General features: G+C 44.2%; 1 protein-coding gene and 1 long non-coding RNA gene across 6 annotated transcripts in view; one reads left to right on the top strand and one right to left on the bottom strand.

Moving 5' to 3' along the window:
* LOC137444416 (uncharacterized) overlaps positions 1–18,108 on the top strand; it is a 59,144-nt gene extending 41,036 nt beyond the window's left edge. Inside the window, exons 2-3 of the long non-coding RNA XR_010988163.1 lie at positions 14,852–14,980; positions 17,973–18,108. This is a non-coding gene — a long non-coding RNA (uncharacterized lncRNA). The remainder of the gene's footprint in view (positions 1–14,851; positions 14,981–17,972) is intronic.
* Positions 1–18,135, bottom strand: part of LOC137444413 (calcium-activated potassium channel subunit beta-2) — a 169,100-nt gene that overhangs the window by 89,215 nt on the left and 61,750 nt on the right. The gene's annotated exons all lie outside the window — the stretch shown is intronic.

The following is an 18,135-nucleotide window of genomic DNA, read 5'->3' as shown; positions in this document are numbered from 1 at the left end:
GTCTCATCAAAAATCCCCCTGGGATGATGTGGTCATTGCAACTGTCTGCTCTAGAAATTTTTGCATCTGCTTGATTAGTGTGTTGGATTGCTTCAGTAATCAAGAAAATTAAGTCCTTAGTGACATGGACAGATTTTCTGACAGTCCTGGAGAGGTCCTGGAGAGGGCAGAGAGGAAGTTTGGGCAAAAAAAGTCCTGGTACTGAAAGGGTAAACTGAGCACTCAGCATTGCCATCAGCTGTTTAATGGAAGACAGCTCAATCACTGGCAGGATCAATCCTTATAGATTGAGCCTATGGCTACTATCAACTTTTTTTGTGTCCTTGCTGCTGTAAATTTAACTCCACCTCTCAATAATTTTAAATGAAAAGCACAGCAGTGCTGCAGTGGAAAAGGAAACAAAATGCTTCCTTACCATGTTGCTTTTTAGTACACCTGTCTTTTGTATGAAACTTAGCTTCTGCCTGTTTTCTCTGTGGGTTTGGAGCTTGAATGTGTAACTCTCCTTGCTCTCTGCTGTGGCTGGGCAACATAGCAGCATGATGCAGCTGGGAGGTACCTGTTTCTGCCCCTCCACTTTATAAACACTTCAAAGAAAATGTTCTTGGGAGAGCACAGACCATTATCCATGGTCATGAAGCTCTCTAGCAGGATTGCAGATATTTAAGTGATTAGTTTCTTAGACATTTTGCAGGGTAATTCCTCTTCTGTTGCTCTTTTCACTATTCCTAGTGGTCCTACCTTCTTGGAGCTGTGTGAAAGTAGGGCCTGAGTGTTTTCAGTCTCTTGCTGACCTGCCTGGGGAAGTCAACAAAGCAAGGTGGGAAGGTGCTGGAAGGGTGACTATCAGTACTTTTGCTTGCATTAGCCAACAGCTTTGGAGCCATGTGGCTTGGTTGCTACCTGCATTCAAAAGGACCATTAAAAGGTCCACTCAAAGTGGCCACTCAAAGCCATTGGGGAGCTGCGTGAGCACTGCTAGCTTGGCTGGTGGAAGGAGATGGCCTGGAGCTGGGGTGAGGAACGACAGAAAAATCCTAATGCAAGCTTCAAATCTGGCTGTAGGCACACAGTGAGTATTTTTAGCTCTCCACTCTCCCTGACACTTCGGTGTTAATTTTACAGCAGCCTGATCTGTTTGCCTACAACTGCCGTGCACAGCCCTGCTGCCCGCCTCACGTCAAACCCAGGCACGGAGCCAGTGACTGGAGGCATTGGATATGGCAGCAACAGGAGCATCCTGTGCCAAAACTACCTCCTAGGCCTGGGTTAATGGAATATCCCTCACATGCTTGCTCAGTTTAACAACAGAAAAAAGAGAAATGTCAACATGTCCTGGCAACTGAAGGCCTCAGTGCGCAGTTGGGTAGAGACTAAAATTGTGCAGAAAGTGATAAACTCTAAGTGTGTCTCAGCATTTATGGGAATGAATTCACCATATATTATCATCAGACATTATTATATAAATTATCACCTTCTCTATACCTCCCAACTGTACTATAATCTTTCACGGTGCTGCTTCTTACCACGCAAGGAGCAATGAGGAACCTGCTGCTTCACACTGCTTTTCATACAATAAAAGTGCAACATTATTCTGACAGCCATTCTGTTTAGTGCTTGGGTGCCTGGAGCACATCCAAAGCTGTCTGTCCTGCACCTGTGAGACAAGCCCAGCTAATCTGACACTGCATCTGCCTCCTCTGTCCGATGCTCCTCATAAATAAAGAAGCAGTTCACACAGACATCTGTAGAATCTGGATTTTACAAGCCTTGCTTTCATATATGAGGCTCAGAGGAGACCTTATTGCTGTCTACAACTACCTGAAGGGAGGTTGTAGCCAGATGGGGCTTGGTCTCTTCTCCCAGGTGGCCAGCACCAGGACAAGAGGACACAGTCTCAAGCTGTGCCAGGGGAGGTTTAGGCTGGAGGTGAGGAAGAAATTCTTCACAGAGTGATTGGCCGTTGGAATGTGCTGCCCGGGGAGGTGGTGGAGTCACCATCACTGGGGGTGTTTAGGAAGAGACTGGATAGGGTGCTTGGTGCCATGGTTTAGTTGATTAGATGGTGTTGGATGATAGGTTGGACTTGGTCTCAAAGGTTTTTTCCAACCTGTTCTGGTCTATTCTATTCTATTCCAAGCTTTGCTCAATGGAGGAAGTAACAGAAGACTTGAAAGGATCCTACTTTTGATCCATAGTTGCCATAGTAAAGCCAAATTTCTTCCATGTAAAGGGTGTGGATCATTAGAGGGAAATAATAATAGAGGGAAGAGCCCCAGAGAGGGTAACACTCCGTCAGAAATTTCATCATGGCTCATGTGAGACAAAGGATCCTTTGAAAAAGGCTTTAACATGTTTCAGTTATGTTGCTCTTGCTAGGTCTCACCAAAATCTTAAACCTGCAAACTTTCAGGCAGGGTGTGATAATGATGGAGCTAGGGCTCCAAAATGGAAATGATGGAAAGTGGATCAGATACTGGAGTTTGTGTGAGTTTTTGCTTGGGGTTGTTTTGAAACACATCATTTCTCTCCCAATCCTGCCTGTCTTAGTCTGTCAAGAAGATATATGTGTGTGTGTGTGTGTGTAGGATGTCCCCAAGACCAGAAGTAACAGCAGAAAAAACATAGTACTGATGAATAAAGAACTTTGTAGATGGGTACCTGCCAGTTTAACACACAAAGCCTTTCTGGTGCAGTGTTGTGACTGCCTGTTGTACTCTTCAAGTAAGAATAAGACATGGAAAGCTAACAGGATTTTTGCCAGCAGCTTAATTGGTACCAAGTTGTGATATTTCAAAAAGCTAGCAAAATTGTAACTGATGATCAGAAAGTAGCATTTTCCAGAGGGAAAGAATTTTCTCCCTGGTTTTATAGACCCTGTTAATTTAACTGACCATGTAGGGTAGAGGAGAGCTGCAGCAGCTTGCAGCTCTCCTACTCTTTAGGTGCATACAGCTGCTGTCCACATTCTCCTCTTGTCATCTACTCATGGCTGTTTTGATCCCGGGTATACTCTGCAAGCATGTGAGACTTGCAAACTGTATTACCCTGCTTCCAGACAGAAAGACTGTTTGCAATCTCTACTTGACATAGGAGCACTGGGGTGTGGGAGGTGAGCTGCAAGGATAACCATGGTGATCTTTCCATTAGAAAAGCAAAACAGGACCTGTCCTCAGGCTTTTTTTCCTGCATGATGGCAGTTTTTATTCTGTCTTTCTATTTGTCACAATGTGCATATGAAGCCATTCTCCTTTGACCTGTGATAGCTGGCCTGTGAGGACCATGTGCCATACACAATGATTACAAAGTTGCTTTATTCAGTACGGGGCAGATCTTGGGCCTTTAACTTAGATTTTTCTCTGCCATTATTTCAAGCCAAAGATGTCCTTTAGACAACCAACTGTAATTATAGCTGAGCTAATGTTTACACTATTCCCTCAGCAACCATCTAATTTCCAAGTCCCCTGTTTTCACCTCACAGAGCACTCTTGGCTCAAGACCTCATTTTGCCTCAGATGAGCTCGGAGGAGACCAAAGGTGAGATGCTGTGATTTGACCTGGCTCTAGCTAAAGCCAATGCAAGTTTCTTTTTTTTTCTCTCATTCCTTTCATTTAATATGCAGTGGAGTAGGTTTTTCCACACAGTGGTGATACTTGCAGTAGTGCTGAATAAACATCTAAGACAACTGTGCTTATAGAGATTATATTTGCACCAGTGAGCTTGCTGTGCAGGGCAAAGGTAGCTGAGTGTCCTGGATAAAAAAACAACACCAAAATGCAAGGAGATAGAGGCAAGGACAGGCAGCAAGAAACTGCACTGCATGTACATAGGAAGTTTCTGGTGAAAAAAAACCCAGTTTTTAGGTTATGGAAACAATGATAACTATCTGGGGATTTTTAACTGGTACAAATGAAAAGAGCTTGTTCCTTCCTCCCTGCAATTTTTCAGTCTTCAACTTCTCACCTCCTGGTTGCACAACTGAAAACTGGGCTTTAATCAGAGGAAAAGAAATACATTAAAAAATATTTTTATGACAACAGTCTAATCCCTGAGACTGGGGAAAAAAACACATTACAGCTGCAGTATTTAACATAATTTAAGAGCTGATTACCCTGTATGTGGAATAAATACTTTTCACCAGGCTTTCTACTTGGTATGGTATGCACCCTAATTCGTATTAATGGCTCCTAAGGAGCCATCACAGTTTATCAAGAAAGTAATATGCATTTTAAAAGCACTCAAACAGAGATTTACATGATAAACCTTAATGACTCCAGAATGCATTATTAGCTGTGGTACACTCCCAGAAGCAGTCACTCACTTCGGGCAAATCAGATAATTCAAGGAGCCGTGAAAAACTTCAGCTCAGAATGAAGCTGTTGTTCAGCTACTCTCTAGGATTTATTTCCAGCATTAAGGGGCACTTTCCACCTCAGCCTTAATACAGCAAGTGGCTATTTTGTGCTTAGGAACATCGCTGTGATCCCTTCTACGGAAAACAACCTGTTAAGCTTTAAAGCTCATTATTTATCTTACAACGGCCTTATATCTCTGGCAATATTTCCCTGCAATTGTCCTGTCAGCCAGATGCTAAGTAAGATATCAATATAAACTGGTTTCACACTATCTGTGAAATATGGCTGGAAGATAACAACATTACTGAGATGATGTTTTTAAATCACGACAAAAGCCAGCCAGTAAATTGATAGCTTCCGTAAAGCCAGTGGAAAAATTAATACTGTGGAGAAGTGGGGCTAGCAACAGCGTTTTCCCCCAGCAAGATGAGATCAAAGAAGCTGTGAAAATGAAAATTCAATAACTTTTTAATTGTGCTGAAGATTAAGCCCCCCCCCAACCCCAGTACAATGACTTGCGTGAAGCAAGTTAAAAAATACATCTGAGGAAATGGCTGTGTGCTCCAAGTAAAAGGATTATCTGACCTTTCTCTGTCCTAGTCTAGATAATTTGTAACTTAAATGTACTCCTCGATGAGACTAGTCATGTCCTTAAAAGTGAGAGATTTATACTTCCCTGTCCCCGCCCCCATGAATTTTGAACTGACATTTTCTTGCTGTCAGTTCTCCATGTTCTGGCTTTTCTGTCTTTGCAATTATACTTCTGTGAACTCCCTCAATGCCAGGGATTTGCTTTGCACTGTGGCAGGCAACTTGTGACAGGACAAGAGAACACAGTCTCAAGCTGCACCAGGGGAAGTTTAGGCTGGATGTTAGGGAGAAGTTCTTTACAGAAAGAGTGATTGGCCATTGGAATGTGCTGCCCAGGGAGGTGGTGGAGTCACCATCACTGGAGGTGTTTGAGAGGGGACTGGATGAGGCACTTGGTGCCGTGGTTTAGTCAATTAGATGGTGCTGTGTGATAGGTTGGACTTGGTGATCTCAAAGGTCTTTTCCAACCTAGTTAATTCTGTATTCTGATGCTGCTGCTTGGGCAGCCTCATGGTGCTGGGCGTGGGTGGCTGTCTGCTGTGCTGGGTTGAAATTAACCCCCAACTAATTTGAGAGAATTACCCCTAAAATAAAATTGCCAGACTAGCTCACTTGGAAGCAAATGAGGCTGTATTTACAAGCACATGAAAATTTAGAAATATGAAATGCAATGAATATGTACAAAATGTGCAGTATTTGCATGCATTTACAATTTATAAATAGCACAAGAACCCCCCTGGACAAACCCAGGGGTTACCAATAGCTTCCACCTCTCTTCTCCCTTCCCCCCACCCTGTACAAGGGAAAAGAGAGAGAGAAGAGCAGAATAGCTTGTTAGTACTTAGCCACAACAAAGAAACTCAGCTAAGGTCAGCAAGCCAGCTATTATCTGCTAGAGTGAAGAGATGAGAAAAAGAGAAAGTTTATACAACTAACTTTGTCATAGAATCAACAAGGTTGGAAAAGACCTCAAAGATCATCAAGTCCAACCTGTCACCCAACACCTCATGACTAACTAAATCATGGCACCAAGTGCCACGTCCAATCCCTTCTTGATCATCTCCAGGGATGGTGACTCCACCACCTCCCTGGGCAGCACATTCCAATGGCCAGCAACTCTTTCTGGGAAGAACTTTCTTCTCACCTCGAGCCTAAACTTCCCCTGGTGCAGCTTGAGACTGTGTCCTCTTGTTCTGGTGCTGGTTGCCTGGGAGAAGAGACCAATCCCTACCTGGCTACAACCTCCGTTCTGGTAGTTGTAGACAGCAAAAAGGTCTCCCCTGAGCCTCCTCTTCTCCCCTGAGCCTTTTCTTCTTTATGTTAGTTATCAGACCAATGGGATTATGTAGACCATGTAGTTATTTTTCTTTTGCATCCAATGGTTATCTATTTACATTCTACCACCTTTCTACTCAAAATCTGTGGGAAAATTTCCTAGGCATCAGCCTAAGACTGCCACATCTGCTCAAAAAACAGAGGAAAGAATTAACTGCCCAGCCCCACTGTCTGCATCAGAGCACAGCCAGTGTGCTGTCACAGCACTGCCTAGAAGATTTGTTAATATTTTTCTTGGTCCTTTGACTTGCTTCCCCTGTGTGCTTCTTGTGCCCTGTGGTTTTACACCTTCTCTGTAACCATGGAGGAAAGCTCTCCGGAGCACATGTGTGGGGCTGCAAATATTTGCATATTCCATTGCTAACTAGATGGCATTAATGAGAGCAGAAGAACAGGGTTTAAGTGCACTATACTCTTTAGACACAGATACTAGAGAGTCAGCTGGAGCAAACTCGGATACTGAACAGCTGGTGAGGCAAATTATCCTGAAAGACTAAGCCTTAAGTTCTCCTGAGTGGCCCACCTTCACAGGACACGTGATGCAAAAGGTCAGCTGCTGGCTGTGGTCAGGGGTAGGATGTATTAAAGGAAAATGGGATTGAAGAAGAGAAGGATAATTATGTCAAGTGATCTGCTCTTTATCCATGTATCTGCATAATGGGGTAGTGCAGGAAATAAGCATGCAGAGGTGAAAGATAGCTGTGTGGGGCATAGCAGTGGCTGGCAGAAGACTGGGCTGGCTGTCCCGGAGCAAGGACTGGTGAGCACCTGGCCTGCATTACCCAGAAGTTGTTATCTGCTGGACTGCAATTACTGTGGCAAAATCATGTAGAGCTGGTTAGTGCAGAAGTGATCAGTGGAGTGCACTGATTGCTCCTTACCAACGGGCCAGGCAGAGTGTGAGCAGCGGGGGCCAGCCCAGCACTGTGGGCACCGGCTCTGTGTCAGGGAAAAGCTCAGCCAGCTGTCTCTGGCAGCAGGAGCATCCTGCCCAGATGCCCAGCAGTGAAGGAGAAGCTGGAAAAGGCAGCCTGGAGCTTTGCTGGGGATTTGCTTGGATGATTAGCTATTTTTAAAGGGCTGCAGAGCAGGAGCAGGGTCAGGTTGCTTCCTTCAAGGAAGGGGATTGTGTCATCTTTGTCCTTTCAAGCAAAAATCCAACGTTTTGGGAATCCTGTGTATCTGGTGGGGTAGTGATTACTGAGTTACTGCCTTTGGACACTCTCTGCCTAGGCTGCTTTCAGGCTATACAGAAAGAATTCAATGGGAGCTTTGCTGGAAGGAAAGCAGCAGCTATGGTTTATCCCCAGCTGACCCAAACTCATTACCTGTTTACAAAAAGGCTAAATGTCCACTAATGCAAGTGGAAATCTGAAAAACTGGGCTGCTTCCAAATGAGCTGCACCTGCCACTTGGGTAAATGACTCACAGCTTTGTTTTGTGCTGGGGAGTGGAAAAGAGGAGGTTTGGGAAGCACAACTCTCTCTGAGGTCTGTGCAACCTGTCTGGGAGCAGTGCTCATCTTTCCTTGGACAGGGTTGGGGGTCCCTAAAATACCAAAGTTTTGCCTCTGTCCATGCCTTGTAACCTCTTCTACTAGCTCCTTAGAAGCAGACAGGGTCAAAGGCTGCTATTAATTTACACTGGGTCCCTTCAAGGTATGTTTCTGATGAGGCAACTACGAGAAAGCATGTTCGCTGTCTTAGCCATAGCTGCCTTCTTTCTTGTCTGGTGAGTATCATGGCAGCCTAACCATGGGGTGGAAGAAGCCTTCTCCTAGTGAGACCATGGGAGACAGTAAAGGGGGCAAAGGATAATCTGGGATATTTGGAGGTAGCTGGAGTGGAAGTGGTAGAGACAGGTAAGGGGTGAATGCAAGTGGGGTGGATGACTTTCACCCTGGGACATTTTCCCTTAGCACATGAGAAAGGAAGGGGAGGTTAGTCTTCCACTGACATTTCTCTGGAGTAGCTACTTAGAGTGAAAACCAGAGAGCGTGGACTCATATCCTTCCTCCCCTGAGTTTCTCATTAATAGGGATGAATTTCCAGCAGCATTAGTTACCTCTAAGTGCCTGCAGCTTTCTGGCTAACCTCACTTCTCTCTAGGAGGTGACGGCTCTGGTTGGAACAGGTATATGGCCTGAGCAGGGGCTGAATGAGGACCTACTCCTGGTACTCATGGCCAGAGAATCCCTGTACATGTCTTCTGCCAGTGCTCAGCACTGAATCACTTTGGGCATCTCAGTATCTTTGGATACTCAAGGGGTAAAAATAAAGAAGAAAGTTTTAGCTCTCATTGGTTTGATGATAACTTTAGAAAAACTAATATAAAAATTGCAGGTTTCTATCCAGGTTTCTCATCTCAGATTTCAGCTGCCTTATTCTGCTGGTCTCAAGTGGAGCATTACATGAGTAACTGGGAGGTGTAACGGGAAAATGAACCATGAAAAAAGGAGTTTAAAGTGTTCCCATAAAGACACAATGAAGTTTGCCTTCCCTCCTACCCCAAAGCTAGACTTGGCTTTGTGTGCTCAAGAAAAAAAGAAAGGGGAAAAAAAGGCAGTTAAGAGTTTTAGGTGCATTTAGAATCTGTTTATGCAAAAGCTAGGGCTTAGCTGTGATGAGATAAAAGTAAATCTGGCTTTATTGTTTCGCTTCCTCGTTTAAGCGATCACAGAAAGAGCAGCCGTAGCCCTAATGCTCAGATGTGCTCCTCTCACGTTTGTTTTTTGCTTGTATTAGCATAAGTCAGACTTTGAATTGAATTTTCTGCAAATTTGTTTGTATGAAGTTTGGCACAAAGCAAACTCAAAACTTGGCACAGCAGCAGTGAGGGGGAAACCATTCAGAAACGGAGAGAAACAAGTCTGGCAGCATTTCAGTGTTATTTACTCACTTGTGAATACTGGGACTAGTTGAAAATATGCTCTGCTTCTCTCCATGCCCCTCCTCTGCTAACCTGGTAGTACCCACTAACTGACAAGCCTGTGGGTCTTCCATTACCCTCTGACATCTGTCACTAGAAACTGTGCTAATTAAATAGGTAACCGAGTCATTTGGTGTGGGAGTACAGCTCCTGAGGAGGAGTGGACATAGCTATGGGTAATGTGAATGCTTTGAGTCATAATATTTAGCACTAATAAATTAGATTTTGGAACGGCCGTAAAAATTCATGCTTCAAGGCTTAAAGTTAATCTCTGTCAGGATAAGACCATCATTGGCAAAGATTATTCTGCATTCACCAATTAAGGAATTTCTTGTATTAGAAGGCCATTGCTGGCTGGCTTTGGAGGCAGGATTGTGTCTAGGCAGAGCAGTTAGAATCATAAAATGGTCCAGGCTGGAAAGGACCTGCAAACATCATCCAGTCAGCGGGGACATCCCCAACCAGACCAGGTTGTCCAGGGCATCATCAAGCCTCACCTTGAATATCTCCAGGGAAAGGGGCCTCAACCACTTCCATGGGCAACCTGTTCTGGTGATCCACCACCCTCATACTGAAGAACATCTTCCTGATATCCAATCTAAATCTGCTCTTTTCTAGTTTGGAGCCACTGCCCCTTGTCCTATCCCCACAGGCCTTTGTAAGCAGTCTCTTCCCATCCCTCCTATAAGAACCCTTCAGGTACTGAAAGTCTGCCAGCAGGTCTCCCTGGAGCCTCCTCTTCTTCAGGCTGAACCACCTCAGCTCCCTCGGCCTGTCTTCATAGCAGAGGTGGTACAATCCCCTGATCTTACTCAATGTGGCAGGTCTCATACCAGGTGCACTGACTAGGGGTGTAAGGCAAAAATGGGCACCATTCCATGAATGCAGAAGTGGGAGGCATTAACTAGGGGAGGGGTTTAATCTTGGTGCTGCAGTTTGGGGCAGTGACTGCTAACTTCATTTTAGACTTACTATGTGCTTTTGGACAATGAGAGCAATATTTATTCGTGGCTCTGCTTATCTGCCCTCTTCCCATACCTTTTCAGTTGTAACATTACCCCTTTACTGAGTAGGGATCAGTTTTTGCTGCATGCTGGTACAATAAGTGCCTGGCACTGTATAGTCATGGAATATTGATTGAATTTCAGGGTTTCATTTTCAGCTGTGATGCTGTTGGGTGATATGGATGACAGCTGTAGCTTTGCATTTTCTGAAGTTTATTGTTTCAAGTGTTTGCCTTTATGTTTCATTTTCTTGTGTTAAAAGCTGCTTTTCAGATGTAATAGTCTGTTTATATGGTTTTTCATTTGTGGAGATGGATAGTAAAGACAATCAGGAGTTAGCAGAAGATGAAGTAATTTGACAATATCACTGGAATCTGAAGGAAGGAATGAGGGTTAATTTATGATAAAACATTTTTTGTTTTTGCAGCACATGTTCTATCCTATTCACATGAATTTAGCACACACACACACAAAAGAAGCCACAGAGCGAGATGCATTTGGAAGCTGGGGACATGCTGTCAGGTATAATTTGTAACTGTTTTTTCATGTCTTGAAACAAAACAAGTTACAGATGGAAAAAACAGTGAGGTAGAGAGGGAAAGGAACTCTGTTTGGATAAGCAATATTTCTTAGTCATGTTCACGTGAAAGGCAGAAATGTATAAAAAAAAAACACATAAGAAGGAATGGATTAAAAATACTATGCTGAGAATGCATACCTCAGAATCTGGGAGGCAGATAACTGCTTCACAGAGAGAGGAGTTGCTCCTGTAGTTACTATCAAACCTCATGAATGAAAATGTCATTCTTCTGGATTTATGACATTATGCAGTGCAATTTAATGGCAGGCAATGAGCTCTTTGAAAGAAGAGCTGATATTCCAGCTCCTATGATTCTGTAAATACACACCTCCACCCAGGAAAAAAAACCAAACAGCCAAAAAGAAAGAGCTAGAAAGGAGTCTCTAATTACTCCTCTGCCTTTTACATCCCTTGGTCAGACCACTACCACTCTGCTTCTCTCCATCCTGGGATATTAGTTATTGTGCCACCAGCCTCAGATAGCTGCAAAATAATCATTCAGTATCTGTGATACGGCAATTCATTTGCAGCTGCTACTGTCCCAATCTTTCATCTCTCTGCTGCTCACACCAAACAGTAGAAATATGAATAAGGCCCTCCAGGAAAGCGAAGCAGCCAGACAGAACGTGCTTGTGTGTTTAGTTGCTGTAGTCTGTACAAGGCACACTGCTGGCTCGTTGCTCAGCACACTCATGGGCTGCTGGGTCAACACCCCTTGACTCAGCATGATGGCCAACAACCTGTAAGAGCAGAGGTGGCCAGGGGTTACTGCTTTTGTAACGGAATGCAGCCTGTAAGCTGGAGCTGGCATGATTTCACTCCCTGCAGCAAGTTATCTCTGTGTTTAAAGAACACGGGGTGGCCAGCAAGATAATGCCAACAAGCCCTACGAGGAATGGCTGAGGGAGCTGGGGTTGCTTAGCGTGGAGAAGAGGAGACTCAGGGGAGAACTTATTGCTATCTACAATTACTTGAAGGGTGGTAGTAGCCAAATGGGCATTGGTCTCTTCTTCCAGGCAACATATGACAGAACAAGAGGACACAATCTGAAGCTGCACCAGGGGAGGTTTAGGTTGGATGTTAGGAAGAAGGTCTTCACAGAAAGAGAGATTGGCCATTGGAATGGGCTGCCCAGGGAGGTAGTGGAGTCACTATCCCTGGAAGTGTTTAAAAAGAGACTGGATAGGGAGCTTGGTGCCATGGTTTAGTTGGTTAGATGGTGTTGGGTGATAGATTGGTCTTGATGATCTCAAAGGTCTTTTCCAACCTGGTTAATTCTGTATTCTGTAACAGGAGAGTGATGAGACCGGTGAGGGGGCTGAAGGGAAAGTCATATGAGGAAAGGCTGAGGGAGCTGGGTTTGTTCAGCCTGGAGAAGAGACTTAGAGGGGACCTTATCATTGTCTACAACGACTTAAGGGGAAGTTGTAGCCAGGTGGGGGTCGGGCAACTTGTGACAAGGCAAGAGGGCATGGCCTGAAGCTGTGCCAGGGGAGGTTGGATATTAGGAAGCACTTCCTCACAGAAAGGCTCATTAGGCACTGGGATGGACTGCCCAGGGAGGTGGTGGAGTTGCCATCACCATAGGTCTTTAAGAAAAGATTGTATGTGGCACTTGGTGGTATGGATTAACTGATATGGTGGTGTTAGGTCATAGGCTGGACTTGATGATCTCAGAGGTCTTTTACAGCCTCAATGATTCTGTGATCTCAAACTTAGCTTATTGCTGCCCTGTCCCTCTCAGGCAAGGCAGAAATGCCTATCTAGGTGCACAGCCACACAGCAAACTTGCATATGCCTGGGGTTTCTTTCTTTCTTTCTTTTTTTTTTTGTGTGGTTTTTTTTTGTTTGTTGTTTTTTTTTTTTTTTTTTTTTCCTCCTGTGAAAGATCTACTCAGCTCTGTCTTGTACTCCTGCTCATGGGGGCAAGGAAATGGCAGAAGGCTCTGATTGCAGCCAGGACTCCTGTCATGCCAAAATCCAAATTGGAAACTGGCTGGGGGTCACCGTGTGGTCTGGTGCTCATGGGCTTCAGCCCTGTTGAGCTCATTTTCCCAGTAGGTTCCCCTCTGTGCACAACCCTCCTCAGTACCTCTCCAAAGCCCTGGAGAATTCAGTGTGGGAGAAGTGGAGCATTTCCTTCTTTCCCATGGCTCAGGCAGTCCCCATGGGTTTGTCCAATGTAACATCAAAATGCATTTAATAGCTCTTTATGGTTATATAGTTGTTCTCCAGCTGGCACAACCTGAAACTTTAACTGACTACCATATCTCACACATCAATAATAAACATGCCAATTAGATAAACTCATGCTTATTAGTTTGGTAGCTAATTTGTGTATATTCATGCATGATAGCTAACACACATGTTGCTGTACTCCAGCTGTGTGGTCTGGTGGACTGTATACACAGAAACACATTGAGATCTCATGCTGGGGACTTGCTCCTGTGCCTCTGCTGGAAGCAGTTAATGTGAGTGTTTCATCACCAAAAATAGAGTCTTTCAGTATTAGGTGGCACTGTTACAAAACAGGTTTTATGTGACCATTTACGACCTTTAAACCCCTTAACATAAAATCACTTGCCTACATCACGCTGGTTTTCTAACCTGCAGGAAAGGTGTGATAACCACTGGTTGTTTTATAGGGGCAGGCTGAAAATGAAAGGTCACTGTCCCTGTTCTCAGTTCTCTGTTTCCCAGAGAAGTCTGAAGGCACTCTTGATGCCAAGCTGTTTGAAAATCTACCCCTTAATTTTGGTGATTTTTGAAGATGAAGCATTGTTACTGTTGGGGTTTCCAGCTTTTAGCAGATCCCAAATTTGTGATGCTGTTTTTCTGTCTCCCACCAGTCACCTTGTAATGAACAGAAGAAAGGAAGGTTGCTTTGTTATACCTCTGATGAAATACTTGCATTTGATGTTCTGTCAGCTCTGAGACAAGTACTGTGGTGTGTTTTGTCCAGACCAGTTTGTTTATTTCAGTTGACAAACAGGACAAAAACCAGTCTTTATACTCAGTCTGTGACTATCACTGGCACTGTGCTGTATAATGCCTTCTGCTGGGTTATCAAACTCCATCATAAAAACAGTCAGGGTTGTTTGTTTTTTTTTCCACCTTCTACCACTGAGAGATATTTTTCATATTCAAATCCCTTTAGGGTAAGGTGATTTGACACCTACTACAGTCTTCAAGGCAGAATATATTACGAAGCTAAAATTAAGCAATAACATTTATTCTCTGATTGTCTCTGCAAACTCCTAACACATCTTGGCACACTTAGCTCTTTTAGACTTCTGACATATGCATAAGAGATGGAAGTTGTCAGTGTAAAGCAATGCAAAAATCATTAAAGATGCTGTCACAGGTGACTATGATATTTATTCATGCACATCTGGGGGGGGCTTCTGAGGCTTATGGTGTCATTCAATAGAAATTACAGGGTTGGGTGGGTTTTTTTTAGTATTAACAGTTGTTAAATGTGTCAAAGCTAGTGAAGTCAGAGCAGCTTTACAAAGACAAATGTATGAGCAGCATGACAGCTGGTGAAACTCATTGATGAATTCTCCTAAGATGGATTGGAAAGAATCACCTCAACTTGTATGTCAGTGGATTTAAAATTAATTATCTTTTAACTGCTTTAGAGACAGACCTGAGAACAGATTTGTGGAGCCCAGTGTAAGCTGCTGTTCAATAAATGAGAGAAGAATAGAAAAGCAATCAAGATTTTAGCTGTGTACAGAATGAAAAAGAAATCAAACACCGAAAATATTATTACAATGCCATTAACATAAATCAATTGCATGCTCTATCCTCAGAATCTTTTTTTCATTTCAGGTCATCATATCTCATAAAGTCTTTAATGGATATAAAAAGAGTGCAGAGACTGACAGTGAAAATTATTAGAGACTCGTAGAGATTATTGTAAGAGGAGAGGCAATAAACTGGGGTTGCTTACTGAAGAGCTTTAGCACCAGTAAGAGATTTAAACAACTCAGCAGGACCAGGGCAGGTTGTAGGTACAAAATGTGGATCCTTGACCACCTTTGCTCTTCCCTAGCCCTCAGAGTCCCTCAACTCCACCAGCATGTTGGGTGTTTAATTTGATGCCCCAGAGGCTCACAGTTGTGCATCTGAATGGCAGCTGTTGCTCCTGCTGAGAGTTATGGAATGTCCCTGCAGCAGTGAGGTAGGTGGCAAGCAGGAACAGCTCACCCCTACTTCTGAGGCAGTCGTGACCACCTGCAGCCCAGCCTGGGGCTCTTCCTGAGACCTGCAGTTATAGAGTCAGTTGAAATGTCCCAAAACGCTATTTAAAAGGATGCAGTAGTCTGGAAGATCAATTGAAGGTCTCAGTCTGGTTCTGTGACACATATCCCTTGGTGGAGGAGGCATTTCAAGCCTTTACTCTCAGTGCCTTGCCCAGGTACCCTGGTCTGGGGAGAATCCGATGCAGCACACTGCTTGACTCTGAGGATTTTAACTCCTTGCCTCTTCCAGAGACATTTGCTAAATTGAAGCTTCTGGTACTGCTTTATCATACCAAAATATCTGCTACAGGATACAGACCAATTTCTTACTGGAATTTAAAAGCAAATAATCTGGAAATTTCTGTGGGTAACAAGAACATGTATCAGTTCTACTGAGCAAGCTAAAGATTTTTAAGGATATGTTATCATATGGGCCAAGGTATAAATCACACATGCAGCCACAGCAGGTTCAGGCATTGGTTCCCCTGGCAGATTCCTCTATGGTTTTGTGCTGACCCCAGGAGGATACAGGCAGGCTGGTGGGATTCCCAGACACAAGGCAACTTGAGAGTTTCCACGGCCAGACTTCTGGAAGCATTTCAGCAAAGGGGAAGGAGACCCATCTTCCCTGCTCATTGTGTATGAGGTGGGCTCAGTCCCTGCTCACACACAGGTGCTCCTGACACCTCATATGTTCTGCCTTTCCCCTTGGCAGAGGGAAGAGGGGCAAGAAACCACATTTCTGAGATGTAAATAACATTTAACAACCGGGCCTTGGAGTTGTAAAGGAACTCGTGCACTTAGGTTTACATAATTTTGGTGGTTGATTTAGAGCCAAGTCCTGCTGGCCTTACCGAGGCAATTAGCCTGATTATTGCCAGAGGGATACTCACACAATTAAGGTGAGCAATATTTGCTCTTTATTTTACAAACCAGTTATCTGAGGAGAAGTAGTTGACACAGTGTAGTGGTGCTGAGAGAAACCTTTGAATCCAGACAAAAGCCTGATGTCTTTCAAAGAAGAGGGATGGACAACCAGACCATCTGAAGTCTTCCAGTGATATTTTCTCCTCACTCCCTCTGCCATTTCTAAGGCACCTCTCAATGTGGTACTTAAGTACCATCTGGATACCTGGCTAGTGACCAGCAGGCTGTGATACGTGAGACTTTTTGAATAGAAATGAGAGAATGGAGAATAGAACAGAGAGAGTGGAAAGAGTAAACAAACAGCATGTTTTAATGGAGGCTAAGGAGGGTGCAAGTGAACTTAGACACAAAAAGAGTCAGAGAAATTCCTTTGTCCACTTCCTACTCAAAGAAGAGGTGGAGAACACTAAATCTTCTAGGAACCTCCCTAGGTATATTTGAATTGCCTGGAAAATGTGCTTGCAGGCTACCAGGGTTGCTGCATTGGCTCTGTAGATGGACACCAACAACAGAGCAGGAACATTTCTGCAGAAGAAACTTCCAGCTCTGCCAGGAGAACCTCTGCACCTTACACTGGGTGCCAGCACTTAGCTCGATTTGTGGCACAGATGTGCTAGAGTTTTATTAAGGAACAGCACAACTTTGAGATCAAAAGTCTTTATTTCCTTCTCCCTCATCTTAATTCAGGGGGATTTAGCTTTTATTTGGCTCGTAAGAAATCAAACTTTTCAAAATGGGAATCTGCCTTTTTTGATCAACCTTAAGAGTTTATGAATAGCCTTGTTTCTTCTTACTGCTGATAAATTCTCTTGTGCCAATACAGGTTACTGTTTGTGTTAGCACTGTGCCAGTGCAGAAAATGTCTCTGGCTGGCAGAATATCATTGCTAAGAAAAATTCTATTGAAAATAACTTGGAATTTTCCCTGAACTCTGATGATTCTAGAGCAGAGTTAAGCCTTCTGGTGTTATGACACAATTTTGTGAGTTCTGTGATGGCTTTTGACAAGTGCAGGTCCCAGCAGAGAAATACTCCTCACTTGAAATCAATCAACTTCTTTGTCACACACTATAAAAAAGAAAACAGAAACCTACTTAGAAACTCAAACCCAGTTTAAAAGGTGATCCTCCCTGACTAAGCTCAGTTACAGGTGTTGACCTGTTAGAGGGTAGGAGATCTCTGCAGAGGGACCTTGACAGGCTGGACAGATGGGCAGAGTCCAATGGCATTAGATTTAACACATCTAAGTGCAGGGTTCTACACATTGGCCACAATAACCCCATGCAGTGCTATAGGCTGGGGTCAGAATGGCTGGAGAGCAGCCAGGCAGAAAGTGATGTGGGGTACTGGTTGATGGTAGGCGGAACATGAGCCAGCAGTGTGCCCACATGGCCAAGAAAGCCAATGGCATCCTGGACTGGAACAGGAATAGTGTGGTGATCAGGGAAGTCATTCTGCCCCTGTACTCAGCACTGGTTAGCCCACACCTTGAGTCCTGTGTCCAGTTCTGGGCCCCTCAGTTTAGGAAAGACGTTGAGATTCTGAAACGTGTCTGGAGAAAGGCAGCAAAGCTGCGCAGGGGTTTGGAGCATAAGCTATGAGGAAAGGCTGAGAGAGCTGGAGTTGCTTAGCCTGGAAAAGAGGAGGCTCAGGGGGGACCCTATTGCTGTCTACAACTACCTGAAGGGAGGTTGTAGCCAGGTGGGGGTTGGTCTCTCCTCCCAGGCAACCAGCCACCAGAACAAGAGGACACAGTCTCAAGCTGCACCAGGGGAGGTTGAGGCTGGATGTTAGGAAGAAGTTCTTCATAGAAAGAGTGATTGGCCATTAGAATGGGCTGCCCAGGGAGGTGGTGGAGTCACCATCATTGGAGGTGTTTAAGAGGAGGCTGGATGGGGTACTTGGTGCCATGGTTGATTAGTTGATTAGGTGGTGTTGGGTGATAGCTTGGACTCGATCTTGAAGGTCTTTTCCCACCTGATTAATTCTATTTGTTCTACTCTAGATACCTCCACAGGACAAGGACGTTCCTGTAGGGAGCCATCTCGACAGGCACACCTAACAAAGACATCCTGTTCACGCTTAATGCAGCAGACAAATTGTTTTGAAATGCAGAGTTATTTTGTGAGTTCTTAGTGAATGAGTGCATCCACGTATGCATCTCTGAG

The sequence above is a fragment of the Melanerpes formicivorus genome, unplaced genomic scaffold (genome assembly GCF_026170545.1).
Source record: "Melanerpes formicivorus ecotype bairdi unplaced genomic scaffold, bMelFor1.0.p_v2 SCAF_12, whole genome shotgun sequence".
NCBI lineage: Eukaryota > Metazoa > Chordata > Aves > Piciformes > Picidae > Melanerpes > Melanerpes formicivorus.
This window is presented reverse-complemented; position numbering and strand designations above follow the sequence as displayed.